The sequence below is a fragment of the Lactuca sativa genome, chromosome 8, assembly GCF_002870075.4.
Source record: "Lactuca sativa cultivar Salinas chromosome 8, Lsat_Salinas_v11, whole genome shotgun sequence".
Classification (NCBI taxonomy): domain Eukaryota; kingdom Viridiplantae; phylum Streptophyta; class Magnoliopsida; order Asterales; family Asteraceae; genus Lactuca; species Lactuca sativa.
This window is the reverse complement of record NC_056630.2, coordinates 52880687-52907735: the sequence shown is the minus strand read 5'-3', so window position 1 is coordinate 52907735 and position 27049 is coordinate 52880687.

The following is a 27049-nucleotide window of genomic DNA, read 5'->3' as shown; positions in this document are numbered from 1 at the left end:
TACCATGATAGAAAAGTTTGATCATAAGAGAAAGGCAAAGTCAGAAGTAGTTTCGTGTGCTGTTCCAAAAGAGTCAATTTGCTTTTATTGCCAAGAGAAGGGACATTGGAGACGAAGCTGCCATATTTACCTAAGAGATCTAAGAGATGGGAGAGTCAAAACGTATGGTTCCACTTTAGGTAAAATCCATTAACTAACTCTTTTAAGTTCCTATTCTAGATTCTTAATACATGATGTGATAAGATTACATTTCGATGTTTTGTAGGATTAAAGAAAAGAGAGGAAGCTAAAAGGAAGAAGTGAGCGGAATCTAATCATGAAGAAATGGATTTCGATCGCATTACTTGAAGATTAGAATCTTGAGCTACTACTTGGAGTGAGAATAAGATTTCTAAGAAATTTGTATTAACATAGTTTTTCAGTTGAATTGCATTGTAAGGAGAAATTTTTCCGCAATAAAATAAATTTTGATTTTATATTATTTATTTATCCTTGCAATGACGTGTATGAAAAATTGATGTTTGTAAGTTTCTATTATTAACAATAATGGATGTGATTCTTAATTATGTTATTTGTGGAAAGCTCAAGAATTTACCAAATAGGGAGAGTTTCTCATCACCCAAGTTTCTAGTGGATAGAAACTTGGAATCATGCAACGAGGATTGTATGATGAATGAAAACTTTCACATTTGGGAAATTTAGACAAATTCTTTGACAAAGCGTCAAGTGGAGGACTAGGAGATCGAGTACACAAAGTTGTGTAGTGATCAAGTCCACCACAAGAGTAACAAATATATTCGTCATGATTTACTAAGGTTGAGTAAATATGATTATACTTATGAGATTAAGTGTAATTCTCAGTTGATTGAAAGAGTTTCAATCAATAGCAGAACGAATAAGAAGAATCAAATAGGAAGAAAGGTAAAAGTTTCTCTATTCTAAGAAGAAGGGAGAGTACTTTTATTATGTTTTATGATAAGTATTAATGATTAAGAACCATATCTCAATTGATCCTCTAAGTGAGTCTTAGTGCAATTGTGTGTCTGAGAAGAGGAATCAAGAATTGAAGAAATGGTTAAATCAAGAAGTCAATCATACTTTGTTCCAAAAAAAATACAAGTCTTAGAGTTAAGATTGTGACATTGAATGACAAGTATTAAGAAGGTTTATAACATTCATCAAATGTGGAAATTTGTGATGTCTTGGATAAGACAAAGACCAACTAGGACCAATTTTGTGAAGTGATTTGTCTTGGTAAAAAGCTACACTAACTCTTGAATATTTGTTTGTCGAGAAATGTTTATTGACAAAAGAATCTTATATGTCAAGGAGTCAGTGGGAGTCTTAATGGTATCGAAAAGTTTCAAGAACTAATCAAGAATAAACCTTATCGATCATCACTAGCACAAGAGTTGAGGTTTACAACCTATCGTGTTGACACTATCTTGTTTCTGTGCGGTTCCAATTGAGTTAATTATGCATGTGAGTTCTATGAGTTCTCATTTGAACGCATAAAAGGCAAGCACCTCGATCAATGAAAAGTACATTCATAGGAAAGGGTGAGCTGCTTAACTACTTGGAAGACATGGTGGGCAGCCGTGTTACCATAAGGCAAGGGATCAAGATTGAGAAGGTTCGGTCCATATGAATTTGGATTTGTCGCAACTTTGGTTTTGACAATTCGCATGGATAGGAACACATACACCACTAAAATCTAAGTGTCATAAGATTCCCTCCTTCATAAGAATGACTGTGAGGAAATGCTTTTGCTAAGAGAGATTTTAAGAAGATAGTGATTGTGAAAATTTTATTCTCGAATTCGATTATGGTTACGGTATCCCTTTCCATAATTCGAATTGTGAGATTTGGCAATTACTCTGAATTGTTTAGACACACATATGAACTATCTAAGGCAAAGGTGTATAAGAAGCTTAGATAAAGGATTATCATGTCAAAGCTAGTGGGAGCATAAGTGTTATGCTTATATAATAATAATCATCATGATAGTGGGAGCATAAATTTTGTGCTTGTATGATTATTAAGGCAAGTATTGCAAGTTAGCAATATTAATTATAGAAAACAAGAGTTATACTTTGCAAAGTCGTAAGGGTTGAATAGTTGTTTTGCTATAATTAAGGGAGAGAATATTATGCTTCATTTCAAATCTAAGGGCTTAGGTTGTGGAATGTTAACAAATTTAGTCAAGGATACATAGTGTGTTCTTAAATTTCGTTTATGATTACGGTATCCCTCTTCATAGTTCGAATTGTAAGAACGAGACACATAAAATATTATCGCAGAAGATTGATAAAGTATCATATCTTTATGTAAGACATTATGCATCGTGTCCTATACGCTTTGGGTATAGGATTGATTGCCAGTGCTATTATATTTGACCATTCTAAAATTTTCCAAATGTCTAGCGCACTTTGAGGGAAAAAGGACAAGAATCTATTTTGACTAAAATAATTAAACAACTATCAAAGGACGATCCAAAGCTCGTTGAGGATTGGTCGTTTGTGAGTAGTTGGAAGTATGATATTGGATGGATCACATCGACATTATTACATATAAATAAGATTTTATTAAGAATGAGTTGTCGTATGGCAAATATGGAAATGTTTCCATATTGGGAGTATTGGGAGTTGGATATTGAGAGTCTATGTCTAGATTAGAAAATTTTATACAAAAGGATGTTCAAAGGAATGTACTTTGAGTGAGAGACATCACGTCTATGGAATTATCTTGTAACAATCTCCAATAGAGGACTTTGTAATTTCATTGGCAATAGTCATTGTGAATTTTGTGCTATGACATTGCGAAAGGATCATTGCAAATGTTAGAATCTAGCATATTCTATAAGTGGCAAGAATTTGATATTCTTATACTTATGATAAGGATTGGGAGTTGTGAAATGAGTATGATTGGAAATGTGTTCATTTGATCTATTTCACAAAGTAAGGACCATAGGTAAACATTGTGCATATGCTAAGAGCATGGGACAATTGTTGTTATAATTCAAGTAAGAAGTTGATTACCCGAAACAACAAATAATGAGTAATCAATATGGTGATTAAATAAAATGTTTTATTTATACCCAAAGTTTGGGGCCATATGGGATTAGTATTATTCTTGTGTTTCACTTTGCATGTTTTGACTTCCTGAATAATTAAATTGATTTAGAACCATGAAATTATTCGAACAGACCACAGTCGTTCATATGTTGGAAGTAGGTACGAATGAAGACTGCCGTGAATTGGTGTGTGGATTGTCTAAAGTGTATTAGACATAAGCAAATGTTTGCTGCAACATTCATGAGTGCTTATGAATATGAGTTTGAGCATTGGATTAAACCCAGGCTCACTTAGATCACTTCATGGATTTTATCACGAGTGATTGGTGAGACGATAATATCTTATATTCTTGAAACCGAGATGTGTGAGTTGTATCTTGCGAGTCGATTACACATTGATAATATGTAAACGCACCAGTAACTTTGTGTTATAAAACATATTATTGTGTGTGATTCGGTGAGTGAGTGCAAGCAAGCATTGAATCAAAGTTTATCCGTTCCTTTTATCCAAAGTAGGATGAAAGCGATATCTGTGGGCCCCTCGATGATTTAGTGATGGCACCTAAGCGTTTGGCCAAGCCAAGACTAATTTGATGTGTTCAAATGTAGTCTGTTGTCAGTCGTCATAAATCGGAAATCGAGAAACAACACATAGACATAGAGAATGATTTAAATCCATGTCTCAGTCTATACGATATCTAGAATGGAGGAATACATGATCCCTTATCTAAAGGACGCGTATCTGATAAGATCAGAGTTGACAGCGACTTTTGAAAGCTACGATTGCAGATCAGGATCTGAAGTCATATGCAGAATAGTTATTAGACTTATCCAAGTGGGAGACTGTTGGATTAGTGTCTAAGTCCATAACTATTTTGGTATGTACTTGACCCGATGGTGCATGGTCCTTTTGGGTTGCCTTCACCAAAGCAACTTGATATGATGAATTATGGAGAGAGAAGATTAATTATGATTTATTAATATATTATGAGAATAATATATTAAAGGAGAAATCATATTGTTTAATTAATATTAGTCAAGAATTAATTGATAATTAATTTTGTGGCTAAAAGAGATTAATTAAACTTAAGGGACTGGAACTGTAATTATAAGATAATTGCATTTGGGCTATGGATTACCTTGGAATAATAGGTTGGACGAATTCTATGGGGAAACCCATTAGAAATCGTCCAAGGGTTATTCTAAAAGGGTCCATGGGCTGCTTAGGGCTTAAGTAGTCAGATTAGGGTTTCCTAGTTGAAAACCCTAATAGCCTACATGTATATATAGTACCCTTAAGCCCCAAAAACGTGGCTAAGAGTTCCACTAGGGTTTCTACACGTTTTGGGCAGCCTCCTCTCTCCTTGTTCTTCATCCTCTTGCTCTTGGTGTTTGTGAACCATTAGAGGAGTGACACTTGTGACTCTAAGCTTTCTAAAGTCATTACAAGGAGGATTTGAGATTGTTATTGCTACATAACAATCAAGGTAAGATCTAAAACCCCTTTCACATGTTAATATGATTAATTGTATGCTAGAACTAGGGTTTAAAGTCTTGGATGAATTGCATGTACAATAGAGAAACTTAGATCCAAGCATTAGGGTTGCATGAGCACATAGGATGTTCTTATGGCTGAAACCCATCAATACTTAGGGTAAAAATACCATTTTACCCCTAACCTAGCTTGGTACAGACTAAGTCCTAAACTCACAATCTAAAAGGACCAAAATCCAATTAATCAACCAAGGCCCACTTATGGCTCAATTTTCTAAATTAGGCCCAAACCCCTTATACGGGCCTTACCCTAAAGCCCAACCATTTTTCCTTGTCCAAAACACTTGGACTCAAGATGGCCCAATAAGAACTCACACACCAAGCCCAAAAGAAAGCCCAAACTTGAAGCTCGATATGCAAACTACCACCTGACTAAGTACATGGGGCATACTCAGTTGTACGCTAGGCGTACACGGTATTTTCCTTGTACGCTGCGCGTACAAACTTGTATGCCCAAAGTAGTCATCCATTAAGCCAAACTCTTCATTAAGCTCTTAATGCTTAAGTATAGAACTCCAAACCACACATTTGACTCCTAATTAGTGTCTAGAACCATAAAGTCACTGACTTTGTGACTTTGCATGCCCAAAAGAACCGAACTTCAAGATATCGCATTACAATTTCGTCAAATGGACACAATCTCATGCATGGTGGATTCTAAACCCTAATGGAGACAGTTTTATGAATCTAGAACCTTAGAAACACCAAGAGTAGCAACTCATAGCTCCTGGAGTGGTATCAAACCACTAGATCTCATTATTGGGATGAAAAAGGGACCAAAACTCATATATAATAGATCTAAGCCATTAATGAACAAGTTCAAAGTTTCTTACCTCAAATAAGCTGGAAATGAAGCAAATAATCAAGATCCACAAGCTCTTCCTTGATCCACCACCTTGAACCAAGCTTCTACTTCTTGAATATGGACTAAAGCACACCAAAATAGACACAATGAGCTCAAAATACAAAGAAGAGGCTTAGGGTTTCGAATATGAGGCTAAGAGGTCAGAGGAAGCTGAGAAATGAGGGTTTCCTAAGTCGTAAAGGTGATTATACAGTGTCCAACTTTGAAAATTAGGGTTTTAAGAATCCTTACGTACGCCCCGCGTACAAGGTTGTACACTCCGCGTATGTCTCCAGAACCCCGTTCAACCCTCACATTAGTACGCTAAGAGTACCATGTGGTATGCCCCGCGTACTTACTTCGCAGCTTGTACGCCAAGCGCACCATGTTGTACGCCCCGCATACAACACAAGGACCAAAATGTAACTTTTACATAATACAAGGGCAATAATGAAACATACCAGGGTTCAACTGTTACAATTATCCCCCACTTGAATCAGACTTCGTCCTCGAAGTCTGTTGCCCCGAGGACCTACGGATAGTGCTCTCTCATATCATCCTAGGGATCCTAAGTCCACTCTGATCCCTTGCGGTGTTGCCATTGCACCTTCACCAGCTCGACAGCCTTTTTCCTCAAGGTCTTTGTCTTTGGATCCAAGATCATAACCGGTCTCTCAATATATTTCAGGCGGTCATCCACCTGAATATCCTCCAATGGTACCATTATGGAATCATCCACTAAACACTTCCACAGCTGAGAGACATGAAATGTGCTATGAATCTGACTGAGCTCAATTGGAAGATCCAAGCGATAAGCAACCCAGCCCACCCGAGCAATAAACCTAAAATGACCAATATACCTGGGGCCCAGCTTTCCTAGTTCCTTAACTAGATGACACATTTCCAAGGTGACACCTTTAGAAAAAGCATATCTCCCACCTGGAACTCTAAGTCTGACCGGCGCCTGTTGGCATAACTCTTCTGCCGACTCTGATCTCTTTGGAGCCTGCTGAATCAGCTCAGTGGTCTTGAGCACCACCTCGATACTCCTTATAACCCGCTGACCAACCTCGTCCCAACAAATCGAGGTCCTGCATTTCCTCCCGTATAGCATCTTAAAAGGAGGTCGATCAATTCTGGCGGGATAACTATTTTTATACGAAAATTCCACTAACGGAAGATACGTATCCCAACTCCCTCCAAAGTCCGCACACAACATATCCTCAAGAGTCTGAATCACCCGCTCACTCTGACCATCGGCCTGCAGATGGAATGTTGTACTAAAATAAAGATGAGTGCCCAACTCGTCATGAAACCTCTTCCAAAATCTGGAAGTAAAACGAACATCCCTGTTAGAAACCACTGATACCAGCACCCCATGACGTGCCACCACCTCCTTGAAATATACCTCGGCCAACTTCTTTGTATAAATACTCTCCTGAACCGGAATAAAATGCGCGCTCCTGATCAAATGATCCAAGATGACCCAAATCAAATCCACTCCTCGTGCAGTCCTGGGAAGCTTCTTGATAAAATCCACGATGTTGTCTTCCCATTTACATATGGGAATTTCCAACGGCTGCATCTTGTCGTTAGGTCGATGATGCTCGGCCTTGACTTTCCTGCAAGTCAGGCACCGCTCCACGTACCAAGCTACATATCGCTTCATTCAGGGCCACCAATAATCAGGACGAAGATCCCTATACATATTTATAGGCCCGGGATGAATGAAGAACCTCGAATTGTGAGCCTCCTCCATCTGAATCTGATGCACACCTCCCCAATACAGAACCCCAACTCGCCGATGCAAAGTCAACAATCAATGGCTATCATAATCGAAGGACACCACCTGACCCACAATGCACTCTCTCTTCTGGTGCTCTTCCTTTATAGCCTCGACTTGAGACTCACGAACCCGCTCTAACAATGGAGTAATCACAGCCATCCTCAAACACATATCTCTGATCGGAGCCGCGATCGCCTTGAGACTGAGAGCATCGGCCACCACATTAGAATTCCCTCGGTGATAAAAGATCTCACAATCATAATCCTTCACCACATCCAACCATGGACGCTACCTCATATTCAGATTCGGATGGTCCATCAAGTACCTCAGGCTCTTGTGATTTGTGTAAATAGTACAATGGACCCCATAGAGGTAATGCTGCCAAATATTGAGGGCGAAAACCATGGCCCCTAACTCCAAATCATGTGTCGGATAATTCTCCTCATGAGGCTTCAGCTACCTCGAAGCGTAAGCGATCACATGACCCCTCTGCATCAGCACTGCCCCAAACCTATGATCGAAGCATCACAATAAACTAGAAAATCATCAACAGCCTTTGGCAGGGCCGGGATCCGCCCTTCACACAACTACTGTCTAAGAGTCTCAAAATCTGCTTGTTGCTCAGGCCCCCAACGAAATGTAACCATCTTCTTGGTCAGTCGGGTCAAAGGAACAACTATCTTCAAGAAATTCTGGATGAACCTCCGATAATAACCAGCCAAACCAAGAAAAATCCGAATCTTAGATGGAGACCTTAGAACCTCCCACTGCATCACGCCTCGACCTTGGCCAGATCGAACAAAATACCCTTCTGGTAGACAAGATGCCCCAGAAACTGCACCTCGCACAACCAGAACTCACACTTGGAGAACTTTACCAAAATTCTCTCCCTCCTTAATGTCTCCAACACTTTCCTCAAGTGCTCCTCATGCTGCTCCTGAGTCTTAGAATAAACCAAGATATCATCGATGAATAGAATCACAGACTGATCCAGCATCGGTCTGCACACGCAGTTCATGAGATCCATGAACGTTGCTGGAGCATTGGTGAGACCAAAAGGAATCACCATGAACTCATAATGACTATATCGAGTCCGGAAATCTATCTTTTGTACATCCTTATCCCTCATCCGCATCTGATGATAACCCGATCACAAATCAATCTTGGAGAACCAGTATGCACCATGAAGTTGGTCAAAAGTATCATCAATCCTCAGAAGTGGATAACGGTTCTTCACCATTACCTTATTGAAATCTTGGTAGTCGAAGCACCTACAATGAGACTCATCCTTCTTCTTCGCAAACAGAATCGGTGCTCTCCAAGGCGAACTGCTCGGTCGAAAAAATCCTTTGTCTAACAGTTCCTGCAGCTGTGTAGACAACTCTTACATCTCGAGAGGAGCCAACCGATACGGTGCTTTGGCCATCAGAGTCGCACCAGGAACCAGATCAATCCTGAACTCAACCTGCCTCTCTAGAGGCACCCCAGGAAAATCCTCCGGAAACATATCCGGGTAATTTTGCATAATCGGCACATAATCCACTCTCGCCTTACCCTTATCCCGGGTATCCATGACATGGGTGACATAACTCGAGCAACCTTCTTGAAGATAGCATCCGGCCCTCGCTGCAGAACACAAAATCGGCCCACGCTGTGGTCTCTCCTTATGAATCACCAACTCTCCCCCACTTGGGGTCCGAGCCCAAACTAACTGCTACTCACAGTCAATCATTTACCCATTTGGGCTCAACCAATCCATGCCCATGATAACCTTGTTCCCATGCAGAGGAATAGGTACCAAATCAACCGGATACTGGTTGCTAAATAACTGGAGAGTACAACCCCGATGAACCGTCACAAACCGAACAGACCTATCATCAGCAATATCGACATCTAGAGGACAATCCAGCTCCCCCGAAACTCTAGAAATTCTCGTGCTCAGCACAAGCGATACAAATGATCGGGTAGCCCCCAAATCAAACAATATCAAAGCAGAAATACCATTCACAAGGAACGATCCTAAAATAAAACATATAAACATAAGCAAGCAAGTCAATGTAGATAAAGAGATAAAGAGAAGATACATACTCGTCACTACATCGAGAGCTACATGCAACTCCTCGACCATCAACTGGAAATCCCTGCTCTTCGCCACAAACACGTATGTCCGATCCTAGCGTTCGTCAATAATCCGAAGAGTCGTAGGAGCAGGTGCTGATACTGGTCCTACTGCAGCCAAACTCGGACAATGGGCCTTCTTATGTCCCCTCAAATTACAATGAAAGCAAATCAGATCTGATCACTGGCTAGTGGCAACAGTACAATCCTTGTTGTAATGACCCGTCCGATCGCACTTGAAACAACCATAACCACCACCCTTGCACGGTCCCTCGTGCGTCCTGTCGTACTTGCCACAACGGCTACGACCCTGATGGCCTCTCAATCTGGAATCCGATACCTTGGGCCTCTTGCCCAATCCCCATGATGTCTGAACCTCATCCAATTTCCTCTTCCTCGCCATCTCCAGGTCAATCTACCTCTCCCTAGCTTGAGATATCATATCCTCCAACGTCTTGCAGGTGGATCGACTCACAAATTGTTGAATGTCGCTCCTCATCATCTCATGGTATCGGGCCTTCTTCATCTCCTCATTCGCCACATACTACGAAACCAGAAGTGCCCTCTCCCTAAACATCGTGGCGATCTTAGCCACCATCTCCGTAGTCTAGCAAAGATCCTGAAACTCTCGCGCCAACTGTTGCATCTTAATCACCGGTGCAAACTCAGCTTGGAACCTGGTCGAGAAATCATCCCATGACATCACATCAACCGCATCATCACCCACTACACATCCTACCTCCTCCCACCAGTCTGTTGCCCTGCCCTTCAAAATGTAGGAAATTAGTCTGACCTTGCCCCCCTTAGGACAACGACTGATGCGCAAGGCGTTGGCAACACCTTCTAACCACCGCCGACTTGCTATGGGGTCCTTCTCCCCATGATAGTCCGGAGCTCCACATGCCCGTAACTCCCTGAATGTCAAAGAACGTGCTCCCATTGGTGCCATCATCTCTAAATGAAATGAGCTCAACCGCTCATCCAAAACCTCTAGAATACCCTCCTTAACCATACCGAAGATCACATGAGTCTGATCGAGATGAACTCCCTAGTCTGCTCATCGAGCTGCCCAACTCCAAATCATGAGCTTGAACCCTCACTAGCACCAAAACTGCTAATAGGTCTGCCTTTGAATGTCACCATACTAAAAATAGACCATATAAACCATCATAATACACATCAAAATATATATCGGTGAATCACAAACTCCATAATCTCCATGGCCTCATCGCAGCTCTCCTTGAATCGAGTACGAATCTTATGCTTCTAGTAATACGGGTCCATACTACCTTCCATATCTATCCGTACTTTCCTCAAGAATTTCTTTGACTTAACCAAGGTACTTTATATCCCTATAAATTTCCTTCACTGGATAAAGCTCCTAGCACTAGATCACATCCTAGGTTTTCCTAGGGAAAACTCCATACTACTCTTCGCTATTGGCTATAGAAGGAAACCTCGCTAACTCCCTCTAACTAGTTTACGAATACAATTACATACCACTAAAACCGGATAATTCATCGAATGAAAGGTCTCACACTACAATGATTGGACTCATACAAGAGCTGCGCAATAGAGTTAAAACCTAACCTTCTAAATTTTTTCAGTCCCCATAGTGTGCAACTTAACATATTCACTTACTAGTCCACTGAAGTTAGTAAGAACTCCTAGCAACAGAAAGCAAGCATCATATGAGTATCAAGTAACCAGAACCAAGCATAACCAAATCAGGCCATCCTATCACCGAATGATCGGTACTAGCATGCAAGTCTACAAGCTCATACAATAGGCATCCAAAGGCATCTCTCCTAGAATTATATCATGCAAAAAACTGAGCAGATCCTTAGTCCGAACTTGCATGTGATTAACAGATTCACAGATCAAAACATATCAGAATACATGTATGGGTGTTTTGGGAAACTTACTTGAGCTTGGCTGATTTCATGCACCACACCCTTTCTCGTTTTTGAAAAACTGTTTTCTTGAAAGTATATTTCTTTTGAAAAACTTTACCAAATCCTCAGTTTAATTTTAGACACACCCGAGAGTATGTCCGAATCCCTCAAACCAAGGCTCTAATACCAACTTGAAATGTCCCAAAAATATGATCCAAAAAATTCATTGTTAGTTTAAATAAAATGGTATTCCAAAAACATTATCCATACAAACTAAATGAAAATAAGTATATCAAACATCATAATAATCAGAGTGATATCTCATAACCCTTAGGGTCTATTTATAGTTGTAAGGCTTCTAGGGTTTCACCCTTAAACCCTAATTGGATAACTTAGGCCCTAAGCAATCCAATACCCTAATTGATAAGCCTTTGGACGATTTCAAGGCCTATCCATAGTCCTTAAAACCGCCCCCCCTTTATCCATAATGGATTTATAGCCCAAAGTACAACTATCATACAATTGACAGTTTATGCCCCTTTATTCAATTAATCTCTTTAAGTCACTAAATTAATTCCTAATTAATTTATGACTTATATTAATCAAATAATAATATTATTATTCCTTATATTATTCTCATAATATATTAATAATATTTCTTCTCTCATAATAAATCATCCTGTCAAGTTGCTATGATGAAGGCAACCCAAAAGGACCATGCACAACCGGGTCAAATACTTGCCTAATATAGTTGCAGCCTTAGACACTATTCCAACAGTCTCCCACTTGGATAATTCTAGTAACTATATATACAAGTATAATCCGATTAGCAATCGTAGCTCTCAAAGACGCTTGTCAAACTCTGATCTAATCAATCTTGTTCTTCAGATAAGGGATCGTACAGTCCTCTGTTTAGATATCATGCTGACAATTCTATATGGAACTAATTTATCTAGTATTTGGTTTCTCGATCTTCGATTTATTTGACATAGAACTTAATCGAACACATCAATTCAGTTCTGACCGGGCCCGACACATAAGTCAAATCAAATCATCAAGCGGCCGAGATATCGTTTTTACCCTCTTAGGATAAAAGTAACAAATAAACTTCAACTTATATGCATTTACTTGTTCATTAATCAACTATACACAACAATGTGTTTTATAACATCAAGTTACTGATGTGGTTTCGCATTATCAATGTACAATCAATTAACAAATAACAAACCATATATCTAGGTTTTAAGACTATATGATATTATCGTCTTGCGATCACCCTTTTTATCATATTCCATAGGGTGATTCCAGCAAGCGCGGGTTTGTTCCAATGCTCAAAACTAGTTCATAAGCACTCATGAATGTTGCAGTAACCTTTGCTATGTCTAATACCATTTAGACAATCTACACACCAATTCATGACAAATTCATTCATACCTACTTCCAACATATGAACCATTGTGGACAATTTGAATAATTCAATTATTCTTAATAAACTCAATTATTCTGGAAGTCAAAACATGCAAAGTGAAACAATAGTTAAACAATTAACATAAGATAGTAACATTACTCATAAATAATACTCTTTTTTTTAATCATCAAATGTTAATTACATTTATCTATTACACGTTTCTACTACTATCTAATCTATACTAATATCATCCTTCAGCCCAATACTCCTAGCATGCTGCAAGTGCTTAACCCTGCTCAGTCCCTTCGTAAGCGGGTCTGCTGGGTTATCTTCCGATGATATCCTCTTCACCACGAGTTGTCCTTCTTCTACACGATGTCTTATAAAGTGATATTTTCTGTCAATATGTCGAGATCTACCATGATCCCTCGGTTCCTTGGTTAAGGCAACCGCTCCTTCATTATCACAGAAAATCTCCATGGGCTCCTTTATGGCAGGTACAACTCCAAGATCACCGATGAAGTTCTTCAACCATATTGCCTCCTTCGACGCTTCGCTCGCTGCGATGTACTCTGACTCACACGTTGAATCAACTATGGTTTCCTGCTTGGAACTTTTCCAAGTTACTGCTCCTCCATTCAGGGTAAAGACCCAGCCCGACTGCAAACGGTAGTTGTCCCTGTCGGTCTGAAAGCTGGCGTCACTATACCCTCGCACCTTCAAGTCATCACTCCCTCCGAGGACTAAGAACCATTCCTTCGTCCTCCGAAGGTACTTAAGGATATTCTTGACCACAATCCAATGGGCTCTGCCAGGGTTCCCTTGATATCTACTAACCATGCTCAAAGCAAAGGCTACATCAGGGCGAGTACAAGTCACAACATACATGATTGAGCCAACTATGGAAGCATATGGTACTTGGCTCATTTCTGCAATTTCAACTTCGGTACTCGGACTTTGAGTCTACTCAACTTGGCATTACTTTGTATCGGTAATTCTCCCTTCTTCGAGTTTTCCATACTAAAACGTTTCAGTACTTTATCTAAGTAAGTGTTCTGACTAAGTCCTATTAGTCTCTCACTATCCTTATTCCCAAAATATAGGAAGCCTCTCCGAGGTCTTTCATAGCGAAGCACTTCCCGAGCCAGGAATTAACCTCCTGCAGAGTCGGGATGTCGTTTCCTATGAGTAGTATGTCGTCGACATACAAAACGAGGAAGCTTACTATACTCCCATTGGATTTGACATATACACATGATTCGTCTTCGCTTCGTACAAATCCAAAATCTTTGACTTTCTCATTGAAGCAAAGATTCCATCTGCGAGACGCTTGCTTAAGTCCATAAATGGACTTCTCAAGCTTACACACTTTATTTGGATGCTTCGGATCGACAAAACCCTTTGGCTGAGCCATGTAAACATCCTTAGCCAACTTCCCATTAAGGAAAGCGGTTTTGACATCCATTTGCCAAATCTCATAATCATGAAATGCGGCAATGGCTAGCATCAATCTAATAGATTTTATCTTCACAACTGGTGAGAAGGTCTCATCATAGTCAACTCCGGGAGTTTGAGTAAAGCCCTTCGCAACCAATCGTGCCTTATATGTGTGTACGTTTCCATCCACGTTGGTCTTCTTCTTGAAGATCCACTTGCACCCAATGGTCTTACGTCCGGGAACATTATCAACCAAATTCCAAACTTGGTTGTCATACATGGACTGGATCTCGCTGTCCATCGCCTCTTTCCATTTCGCAGACTCCGGGCCTGCCATGGCTTCCTTATAGCTATTAGGTTCATCTAGATTTATTAGTGTACCATCACTAATATACGTGTCCCCTTCGGTAGTAATATGAAAACCATAAAACTAAGGTTGAACTCTAACTCTTTCGGAACGTCTAAGAGGTAAGGACTCGTCAATCGGTTCAACCGGAGTTTCCTCCTTGGGTTGAGTGCCAGCGGTAGAGGTTCCTTCATCTATCGACTCTTGAATCTCTTCAAGCTCGATTTTCCTCCCACTGTCTCCTTGGCTTATGAGTTATTGCTCTCGGAAAACTCCTCTCCTCGCAACAAAGACAACATTCTCCTTCGGTCTATAGAAGAGATATTCAAAGGATTTCTGCGGGTAGCCGATGAAAATACATCGCTCACTACCAGTTTCGAGCTTGTCGTGAGTATCTCGTCTTACGAAAGCCTCGCAACCCCAAACCTTGATATGTGCTAACGAGGGAGCTTTCCCTGTCCACATTTCATGAGGTGTTTTCGCAACCTTCTTAGTAGGGACTCGGTTAAGGATATGGGCGGCAGTCGCTAAGGCATACCCCCAGAATGAGATAGGTAGTCAAGCATGACTCATCATAGAGCGGACCATGTCTAACAAGGTTCGATTACGCCTTTCTGCCACACCATTCAACTATGGTGTCCTAGGTGGCGTCAATTGTGAAACTATTCCACACTCCTTGAGATAGTCGTGGAATTCAAGACTTAGGTACTCTCCTCCTCGATCGGATCGAAGCATCTTGATTTTCCTGCCCAATTGATTCTCCACTTCATTCTTGAACTCTTTGAACTTTTCAAATGTTTCTGACTTTTGCTTGATTAAGTAGATATACCCATATCTACTATAGTCATCGGTAAAAGTCACATAGAAGCGCTTTCCATCTTTCGTGGTTGATCTAAATGGTCCACATACATCGGTATGTATGAGGTCCAATAGACCCTCACCCCTTTCACATGTACTAGTGAAGGGTGACTTAGTCATCTTTCCAAGCAAACAAGACTCGCATGTGTCATCTTCCCTAAGGTCGAATGACTCCAACACTCCATACTTTTGGAGTTGGGCTATGCGCTTCTTGTTGACATGTCCAAGACGACAATGCCACAAGGATGCTCTATCCATACCATTGGAAGAATCCATGCATAAAACATCATTTCCTAAGTTATCTACAATCATAACAGTTTCATAAATACCATTACACGGTATTGCTTCAAAATATAAGACACCATTTAGATAAGCAAGAATAGAACCATTCTCATTAATAAAAGAAAATCTAAAACCTTGTCTAAACAAACCATGAAATGAAATGATGTTTCTTGCCATTTTTGGCGAATAGCAACAATTGTTCAAATATAAACATAAACCATTCCTAAGCACTAAAGAATACACTCCAATCTTGGTCACAGGCGACGATCTTCTGTTCCCCATGATTAGATTTATTCTTCCATGCTCCACATCCCTATTTCTTCTTAGTCCCTGCAATTCAGAACAAATGTGGTAACCACAACCGGTATCAAGGACCCAAGAAATAGCATGAGATGAATCATTAGATTTAATTGTATATATATATATACCTGCGAAATATGGCTTGATCTTTCCTTCCCTGATGGCTTGCAGGTAGTCTGGGCAGCTTCTCTTCCAATGCCCTATTTTATGGCAATGATGACACTCTGCCTCCTTTGGGTTAGGGTTAGGCTTAGCGGGATCAACTTAGGTCTCACTAGAAGAGGAACCATCTCGGGACTTTCCCTTGCGGTGGATCTTAGACGGAGCCTTCCTCTTCTTGCCTCTTCCTTGCCTAATGGCCAAAACAGGAGCGGCGGGCGGATTGGGAGTGGGTGCAACAGACTTGTCCTTGAAGTTGCTTTCAGCAACCCTAAGGAGACCTTGGAGCTTACTTAGGGTGACCTCTTCTTTGTTCATGTGGTAGGTCATCCTAAATTGATTGTAACACGGAGGCAAAGAGTGAAGCACCATGTCAATCGCCAAGTCTTCCTCAAAGTCAACATTCAACTTGCGAAGACGATCGACATACCTTTGCATCTTTTGCAGGTGCACGGTAAGAGATTCTCCATGACCCATTTTGGCGGAAATCATGTTAGTGAAAATCTCGTAACACTCTTGCCTCTTGTTTTGGTGGTATCTCTCTAACAAGTCTTGGTGCATTTCGTACGGATACATGTCCTCATAGGACTTTTGGAATTCGGCGTTCATTGTGGCTATCATGATGCAATGTACCTTCGTTGCATCACGTTCATGAGTCTCAAAAGCAGTCATTTCAGCCGGAGTAGCGATTTCTGGGTTGATCTTCTAGAGCTTCTCATCGAGGACATACTCCTTGTCCTCGTAGCGAACAATTGTGCGAATGTATCTTATCCATTCGCTAAAGTTCGTTCCATCGAAAGTCACCTTTTGGCAAAGGATCATCAATGTGAACGAGCTAGCAGCAGTGTTGTTCGCGTTCGACATCTACAAATAGAAAGGACAAAGATAGATTAGAATTTGAATCCCTAACTATCACCCAATAAGAAAAAATAGGGCTAGGATCCAACAACAATATTTACATATTAGAAAAGGGATGCTGTAATCTAACACGCAAACAATTTGAAGGTAAGTGAATGACAATTCACTAATTCTCCACCATGAAAACATAACTTTAAGTTCTAAATGTATTGAGAATTCCTAGGTTTGGATGAGATTCATTGAAACTATTCAATTGCATGTTTAAATCTCGATATGCCCCTCTCGTTTGTGACTGGGATACCGAGGATCACAAAGTGGGTGTGAATTACCATGCAAATTCACATGGTGCCTTCATTGTAACAATCATCTATTCGATGTGCCGGTAAACCACACACGTTCCATCGAACTATGATAAACAATGAATCACCCTTTGCCACCTTTGCTTAGAACCAATTAGTGTGCCGGTAAACCACACACGCTCCACTAACTTCTTAGCAAGGGTGCAAAGTGTAATTTCATGGGATTGCATCAATTTACTTTTCCTAAAGTAACTAGGATTGGGAAATTTTGAAAAATATGTAGTTACTTTGTATTTCATATTATACTTTTAATGAAGGGATGTGGTTGCCCTATCCTACCCGTTCGGCTAACGACCCTCCACCGATCAAGCAAGCGGTGGGTGTGAGCGTACACCCATTAAGCGTCATTTTATAGGCAGCAACCTTATACCCACCTTATAGACCGGCTTCGTGAATGAGGCCTACTAACGGTAAGACTAGCATTTTAATTATACATATATATATATATATATATATATATATATATATATATATATATATATAAATCTTGTAATATTATATTAGTATAGGGTTGAATTTTAAACTTGTAAAATTCTAGGGTTTGAAATTTAAATTGTCTAAATTAAACTTTTAATCACAAAACATAAATTTCAAAACTTGAGGGCAAGTTTTAAACTTTTCAAAACATAGGGGATCAAATAACAAATAATCTAAATTAACATTTAATCACATAATTATCCATATTTGATTTATTTAATAATTTCTTGCAAAACAATTTACCAATTCAATTAAAATAATTAATCAATTATCACATAAGGAAATAAATATTTTATTAATTGATAAATATCTTCAATTAGGTCAAGAATATACTCATATATATATATATATATATATATATATATATATATATATATATATATATCATAAAATCAGATTTATATTGATCTAATATGATTAAGGCAAGTATCTCAAAGATAAACAACAAGAAATCTCGAAGTTACCTCTTTCTGACGCTTGGACTCGCCGAGTCGAGCCTACTCGCCGAGTCCATCAGACAGAAACACAAAATTCGAATTAAGCAAGCATCAAACAAGCAACCAATGCATCAATTCAATATAAACCAATCTAGGCTCTGATACCACTGATGGGTTTTAGCCATATGAACATTCCTATGTGCACATGCAAACCCTAATGCTTGGATCTAGGTTTCTCTAAAGGAACATACATTGAATCCAATACTTCTAATGACTAATAGACTATAATAACAATAAGAAATCAGAATTAGAAGATTACCTTGAATCACTTGCTTGATCTTCTTGTCCTTGGAGCTTTAGAGTCACAATTGTCACTCCTCTAATGGCTTACAAACACCAACTAGCAAGAGGATTATTTGAGAGAGAGGAGAGGGGATCAAAATCGGCCAAGGTTTCTTTCTAAAGCAAAGGTGCCGATTTCCATAACCCTTAGGGTCTATTTATACTTGTAAGGCTTCTAGGGTTTCACCCTTAAACCCTAATTGGATAAATTAGGCCCTAAGCAATCCAATACCCTAATTGATAAGCCTTTGGACGATTTCAAGGCCTATCCATAGTCCTTAAAACCGTCCCCCTTTATCCATAAAGGATTTATAGCCCAAAGTACAACTATCATACAATTGACAGTTTATGCCCCTTTATTCAATTAATCTCTTTAAGTCACCAAATTAATTCCTAATTAATTTATGACTTATATTAATCAAATAATAATATTATTATTCCTTATATTATTTTCATAATATATTAATAATATTTCTTCTCTCATAATAAATCATCCTGTCAAGTTGCTATGGTGAAGGTAACCCAAAAGGACCATGCACAACCGGGTCAAATACTTGCCTAATATAGTTGCAGCCTTAGACACTATTCCAACACTTTGAATGCCCCAAGAGAACCCAACTTCAAGATATAACATTATAATTTCCCCAAATGACCACAATCTCGTGCATGGGGGATTCTAAACCCTTAAGGTGAAAACTTTATGAATCTAGAACCTCAGAAACACCAAGAGTGGCAACTCATAGCTCCTGGAGTGGTATCAAACCACTAGATGTCACTATTGGGGCCAAAAAGGGACCAAAACTCATATATAATAGATCTAAGACATTAATGAACAAGTTCATAGCTTTTTATCTCAAACAAGCTGGAAATGAAGCAAATAATCAAGATCCACAAGCTCTTCCTTTATCCACCACCTTTCCCCAAGCTTCTACTTCTTGAATATGGACTAAAGCATACCAAAATGGACACAATGAGCTCAAAACACAAAGGAGAGGCTTAGGGATTCGAATATGAGGGTAAGAGGTCAGATGAGGCTGAGAAATGAGGGTTTCATAAGCCATAAAGGTGATTATATAGCGTCCAACTTTGAAAATTAGGGTTTTAAGAATCCTTACATACACCCCGTGTACAAGCCTATACGTCCCGCGTACGTCTCCGGAACCCCGTCCAACCCTCGCATGAGTACGCTAAGCCTACCTTTTGGTACGACTCGCGTATTTGCTTCATAGATTATACGCCAATCGTACCATGTGGTACGCCTCGCGTACAACACAAGTACCAAATGCAACTTTTACATAATACAATGGCAATAATGAAACATACTAAGGTTCAAGTGTTACAGAACTGTAATAGATGCAATAATCGATGGAAGTAACAGATGCAATAATCAATATTACAAGTAATCAATGGAACTGATCTTGAAATAAAGATAAAGTTGTCTTTGTGGCTGAACTGTTGATTGATCAGGTACACTCGATGATTGAGCATGAACTTTAATTAATAGCGTCTCAGATTGAAGGAGGGTTATGAATTACGAGTCTAAGAGACCGAAAGTTACGAAATCGACCATAGGCTTACGTAAGTATGTGACTGAGTGAAGAACGAGACTTAGAGAATAAAGAGAGTGGCGAGCTCATGTTAGTTTCGGCGTTTTTTTAGAAGGAATTAAGAAACCCCTAGGAAAGACTTTGACCTAAAATTAAAAGAATTTTTTATTTTTCTTAAAAAGAAAATCACCAGTATATTAATAAAAAATATATATATTCTTTAGAAAAAGGCAGGTACCCGCCGGTACCAGTTTTGGATAATCGGCGGTTTCGGGTACCCAGTATTGGAACCAGAATCGACTGTTATCTAGCGGGTAGCGGTTTCGAAAAAGTGAGAATTTGAACTGAAACCTTTTTAGGTGGTTCCGAAACTTTGGGAACTGGAACCTCTTAAGGAAGTTCTAATTCTAGAACTGGTGGTTCTGACCCCGAAAGCAGGTACCCGCTTATTCTGCTCATCCCTAGTCCCAACAAGTGGACCAAAAGTGAACTTGGTCAAAAAATCAAGGTAAAACCTCATATTCCCTACGTTTCGCGTGACATACTGCTTTATGCTTGACGTAGAGCTAAAGGCAGGAAAACGAGGAATTCCCACGCTACGCTCGACGTAGAGAAATCTACATGTAATATAGCCCCTGATGCCGAAAAATTCTATTAATCTTTTAATCTAGAAATTTCTCCGTTCAAACTTTCAGATCCGATCCAAATAGATGTCTTATAGGATAAAGTATCTGAGTTAATCCATTTTCATGGCTAGGAAGAGAAAAAACCAAACCCTAAGTGCATAATGTCTACTTATGCTCAAGAACTCATGCAAGGATGGATGAAAGTGTCCAAGCTGACTCTCAGACACCAAAACATCATAAAATGTAACTTAAATTGTCTTGAGTAAATACTCACATGGACCAATATTATGGAGACAAAATGCCTAAAATATCATGACTAAACTATATCTAACATGAACAAGCATCAAGATAGAAACTTTATACCTTCTAAAGATGGATGTTGGCTTGCAAAATCCGAATCTATAGAATTTAGGGCTTTCAAGTGGTCCCACAAAGCACCTTTCGCCTTCAAAAGAGCACACAAGTCACTCCAAGAGCTGAAAACTCACAAAGGTGGCTAGGGTTTCAAGGTGGTATTTTGGAAGGGTGGAGGTTGATCACCGGGAGGATCCCAAGAAATTAGAACCTTTGAATAAGGCTCATAGTTCCAGGTTTAGGGTTTGGTCTTGCGCAGCTATGCTAGGCGTACCCTAACCTATGTTTAGTGTAGGTAATTAAATACTCGACCAACAATCCCTCACATACGCTTGACGTTGGGGACTATCCTATGGTCAGCGTAAGGAATAATCTCCCAAATTCAAACTTAATCACAAAAGAATTTCAAAGAATAATACCTGAAAATTCTGGATGTTACAACTCTCCCACACTTGCATCAGATTTTGTCCTCGAAATCTGATGCTACAAATAACTCGGTTTAATGCTCTCTCATCCCATCCACCTATTCGTAGGTCCATTCGGCGCCCTTACGGTGCTGCCATTGCACCCTAACCAACTCCACCACCTTGTTGTGCATGGTATTCGTCTTATTGTCAAGGATAACGATCAGTCTCTCTACATAATTTAGACTCTCATCATTTTGAATGTCGTCCAAGGTTACTAATACAGAATCAAAAACTAGGCACTTTTGCAACTAGGAAAGATGAAAGGTATTATGAATATGATTAAGCTCCACAAGAAGATCCAAACGATAAATAAACTTGTCCACTCGCATAATAAACTTGAAAGGACCGATGTACCTGGGGCCCAACTTTCCACGCTTCCAGAACTGAATGACACCTTTCCAAGGTGAAACCTTCAGACGCACAAAATATCCAACCTGAAACTCAAGGTTAGAACAACACCAATTAGCATAACTCGTCTGAGGGATCTACGCGGTCTGTAACCTACCGCACACCAGATGGATCAACTCTATTGTCTTGAGCACTACCTCAATGTTCCCTGTCACCCATTTCCCGACCTCACCCCAACAAATCAGGATTCGTCACTTCCTCCCATAGAGAAAAACTAAAGGAGGCATGTTAATACTAGTTTAATAGATTTTGTTGTAAGAGAACTCACCTAAAGGAAGGTATTTATTCCAGCTCCCAACAAAGTCCAACACACATGCTCTGAGCATATCCTCAAGAGTATGAATTGTATGCTCACTCTACCATCGGTCTAAGGTTGATAAGCAGTACATAAATGTACCCGAGTACCCAACTCCTCATGAAAATTCTTGAAGAACCTGGTAGTAAAACAAACATCTCATTAGGAAACCACTGAAACTGGTACACCATGAAGAGCGACCACCTTTCTGATGTGATATTTGCCAACCTCTCGGCAGAAAAGCTCTCCTAAATAGGAATAAAATGAGCACTCTTGGTCAACTTGTTAACAATCATCCAAATAGGAATAAAATGAGCACTTTTGGTCAACCTGTCAACAATCACCCATAACAAATCGACCACATGTGTCGTCCTTGATATCTTGGTGATAAAGTCCATGGTAATCTTGTCACACCCCTGGCCAGGCGGCAGAAACGTTGGGCAGCGTGATGTTAGGATGTTGGCTCATAGATAAGGCTTTCACAATTGAGTCTTGTCTTGACCATCATACTCTTCGGTAGACCGTGAGTCGTTGTGTAAAAGGTCACTGGTCTCCATTGGTGACCTAGGAATACATGTGAGTTTTGAAAGTTCAACATTGTGTTGGTGAGTCCATAGGTTTTATATACTTGAAAAAATTATTTTGTCAAGTTTTTTTAAGTCAACTATTATTGCGTATTAACTGTTCATTTGATGTTGTTGGTACCGAGATTCAAATATTTTATTAACTAAATTTTATCCTATTTGGATAGATGACTATATCATATTACTTTTGTTGGTTTCGCAACTCATTATTGGTATCAAGATAAATATTCTTTTATCATGTGGTATGTAATACGCTTTTATGACATTTTAAGTTTGATAAGGGTATTCTGAACTCATTTCCTTGAGTTTAAGTGCACTATCACTACTTATTAATTAGTAGTGTTAGATAGCTAGTTTTAGTTAACAAAGTTAAGATATGTTCTTGTAATCGAGCTTTGACTATTGACCCTGAAAACCATGACGCTTCATCGATTGTCACAAATATGTTTAGAAATTTATTCATGCTTTGACTTGTTGTCAGGTTGTAGCTAGCAACCGCAGGTGGGAGTGTCAGCACCATATAGATCTATACATATCTCTCCTGCTTACTTAATATTTAACGATTATAGGTTAGGAGTTAGCTAAAAGTCTTTTAGTGTGTTGATGAATTGTGTCTCATCTAACTCTTGTTGTGGAGGCCTCCCTTGGTCGGTCGTTTTGTTATTCTCATTGTATTTGTATGTGTTTACTTATTATATATATTATATATATTATACAAATATATAATTAGCATGTTTTTTGTAGCCGAGTATTTGGGTAGTGTAACCACTAGGTACTAAGCTTATCCAAAGTTTGGGCTATAATAACGACTAGAGTATCGACATTTCCTGGAAACTGGACAACATAACAACTAGGTGTGATCTTAACTATCATTGTGATTCAGAATTACAACTACGCATAGTATTAGCTAAAGAGTTTGGGAAAATTATCTACCAAGCATAATATCATCCTAATGTTATGAGCATAATTATCTAACTACAATTAGTGATAATTGTGTATTGTTGTATTGCATGTATCCACCCTCGAAAGGTTTAGAAAATGGAGTTGTGAAATCACTTTGTAATTCATGAAACCATTTATTTATGGTAGAAAACCAAGAGGTCTAACACTCAAGAGGCGTTTAGGAGTCATCTTCACATACATTGAGAGAGAGTGAGGTGAGCTTGAGGTGTGAGAAGGGATAAATCTCAGTCTTCTATTTATACGGAGATTTTGAGATGCATGCCATGCATTGTGCGCCGCGTAGTGCGTGTGAACTGCCATGTGTTGACACTTGTCCTCTTCTCATGGTGCCATCTCATCAGTATCCTGGAGGATCGGAGTGTCAGATTGTGTGCGGCGCATGACGCGCGTGCGCACGCAAAGATGTTTTATAATCTTTAAAAATTCATAAGTCTCTCGCACGAACTCTGTTTTCTACGACTCTTATATATCATTGTAGGTCTCGTCGTTCTCTACAACTTCCCTTTTGGTCCTTTTAGCTAGTTTTAACTTCCTTTTTTCAAATAGCTTTTATTACCATTATGATTTTATAAAAATCATAATTCCCTTGTATGGTTTTCGTTTTAGGCATTCTTTGTTTCATAATTCATACTTTAAGTAGTACTATGATTGCCTAGTTGGTGACTTTGCCAATAGTGAACCATTCTCTTTTTAGTTTTTCATCGTTGAAACCTCTAAAGTAAGTTAGAAATTTATTTACTATAAAAGTCATATCTCACCCATACTATGTCGGATTACTGCAAAACTTATATTTCTGGGAACGCAACATCGGATAGAATCTAAATATGTTAACATGTTCTCAAAGTGACACAACTTTTAGCGCACTTATTTTTTAGTCTAAGGCTTGACGTCATTAAGGTCTTGGCCGGATATATTAACATATATTAGGTAGTTACAAGATCATCCTTATTATATTTCCGAGTTTCATCGTTAGATACGTACGGCGGTTGACGATGTATTCTCTGGGATGTCACAACCTCCCCATGTTGAAGGAAATTTCATCCCCGAAATTCAAATTGTAGTGTTTGTAATAGAGGTACCTTATTGAGAGGATCTAAATGGATTCCTATGGTGTAGCTTTATAGAAATACTCTCTCTTCTTAAGGTTTAGTATTGCAATGAGATTTGTAATTGTTTTAAGTTTTATTGTGAGGCCAGTGGTTGTGTCCGTAGGTGTAAATGATTAGACTTTTCTTGTCGACTAGCGAAGGTTTTTTCACAAGGCAGTTGAATGTATGCTTCTACTTCTAATTCTTCAACTTCTTGACATGCTTTTAGTGTTTATTCGCTTAGAGTCTTATCTCTATTTTGTTTTACACCAAGAGGAAACCTAAAGTTCTTATTGATCAGTCGTGCTAAGGCTCTATTGAACCTCTACCCTTTTCGTTCAACGATCTCGTCGCTCCTATTTCTGGAATGCTTATGAGCTTACTTCGAGTTGTGGTTTCCCTTTCTTGTTTAGTGTCTTAATTGTTTCACACTAGACGTGGTGGTCTTTCTATCAGGTTATCTTATGTTTTGGATACTTGACCTATTTTAGTTATTCTTGGCTTTCGTAGAGTTTTCTCGAACGGTGGAAAGTTTTTATATGGGAATGTGGCAGATTTACTTAACCTAATGGTTTATCGTAAACATCATAGTTTGCGTCATTTTGAAACCAGTAATCTAATTCACTTCCTGACTAAGTCTACAACTAGTTTCTTGTGTTCGTAGTGGTTATTATGAGGGTCACACTTCTACAATTCCTAGTTGTGTGGCCCTCCATACCATAGCCCTTACAACTTAATCTTCTACACACTTTTGTATGGTGGTATAGGTATGGATTGGGAAGTGGGAGTTTTTCTTAAAGGTCATAATGTGGCTTGCCCTAAATGGCATGTTTTATTATAATAGGATAGGTCCCTCTTAATCCTAGCAAGTGTTGGGTTGAGTCTTTGAAGTTCTATTTTTTAGTATATTCCTTACAGTCCTGATTTTCTGAATTCTATCATTCCTGGGTAGGTGATGCTTATACTTATACTAGATTTGACATATGTTAGAAAATTTATTCTTATTATCATATGATAACAAGGTTCTTTTCCTTCTTTCAGAATTATTCATTTGGGTAGAGTTTTACTATATTTGACCTTCGTACTATCATTATATTGTGCATGGATGGTAAGTGCATTTGTCATCACTTAGAATTCATTTATGAACTTATTATCTTGCTGGCTCGTGGTTTATTTCTAAGTAATGTTTGTATAATTCAAGTTTCTTAGCAACTTGTCCGCTTATCGTTTTCTAGACATGTTTGTTGATTTATCTTGCTTTTATTCTTCTGATATTTTGTTATTGTTTTGCTTGAATTTCATTCCAATTTATCGCTTTTTGGTGCATCTACAGTTCCTTTATTTGAAATAATGGATATTCTAGGCAAATTTTCTAGGTTTTTAGGCTAAAAAGGGTTCTGCAAAATAACGTAGGGTTTAAAAATATTTTTTTTGAATTTCTTGGGATGCACGCCAAATATGGAGTGCATCACACGCATTAGGGCCAAGTATATAAAATGCACACTAGTCCCCCCTCTGTCGACATTCGCTCCTGAATTTCTTCCACTTTTCGCGATTTGTGGGCCCTACATGAGATTTGCATGCTGCGCTTTCTGGGTTTTGTTGTTTTCTCCCATCTGATCCTTCTTCTTCCCAAGTACACATGTCCTAATCCTTAATACATTTATATTGATAATGGACCTTAATTACTGTTTTTAGTTTTTTGGGGATTTTGAGATTTTTCTGATTTTTGTTTGATAATGTGAAATTTATGGGTTAAATATTTAGTATATTGACCGATTATCATAGTTATATAGTTGATTACTGGTAAAATTTGTTAATTTTCCCTCAATTTGATGCATTTTGTATTTTTCAGAAAAATCTAGGGTTTTGTTCAAATCCAGATTGTTGTTTTAAACAAAATTGGTGATGTAATAGGCTTATAAAAGAAACGAATATCGAACATGCTTCTTAGGTTGAAATTTGGACGGAATCAGGCCTTATGATCGATCTGTTGCCGACGAGTTCTTTAGGCAAGCGACACATGCGAAGATATGCACCACACATCTTCATATGCACGTCGAGTTTCTCGAAATGCGCACGAGGGGAAAAAATCCTAGATTTTCCATTTTTAAGCTTTACTTTAAATATTTCTAATGTTTCTTGGTTATTATCCTTCGGTCCCATGTCAAACAGTAAACAACG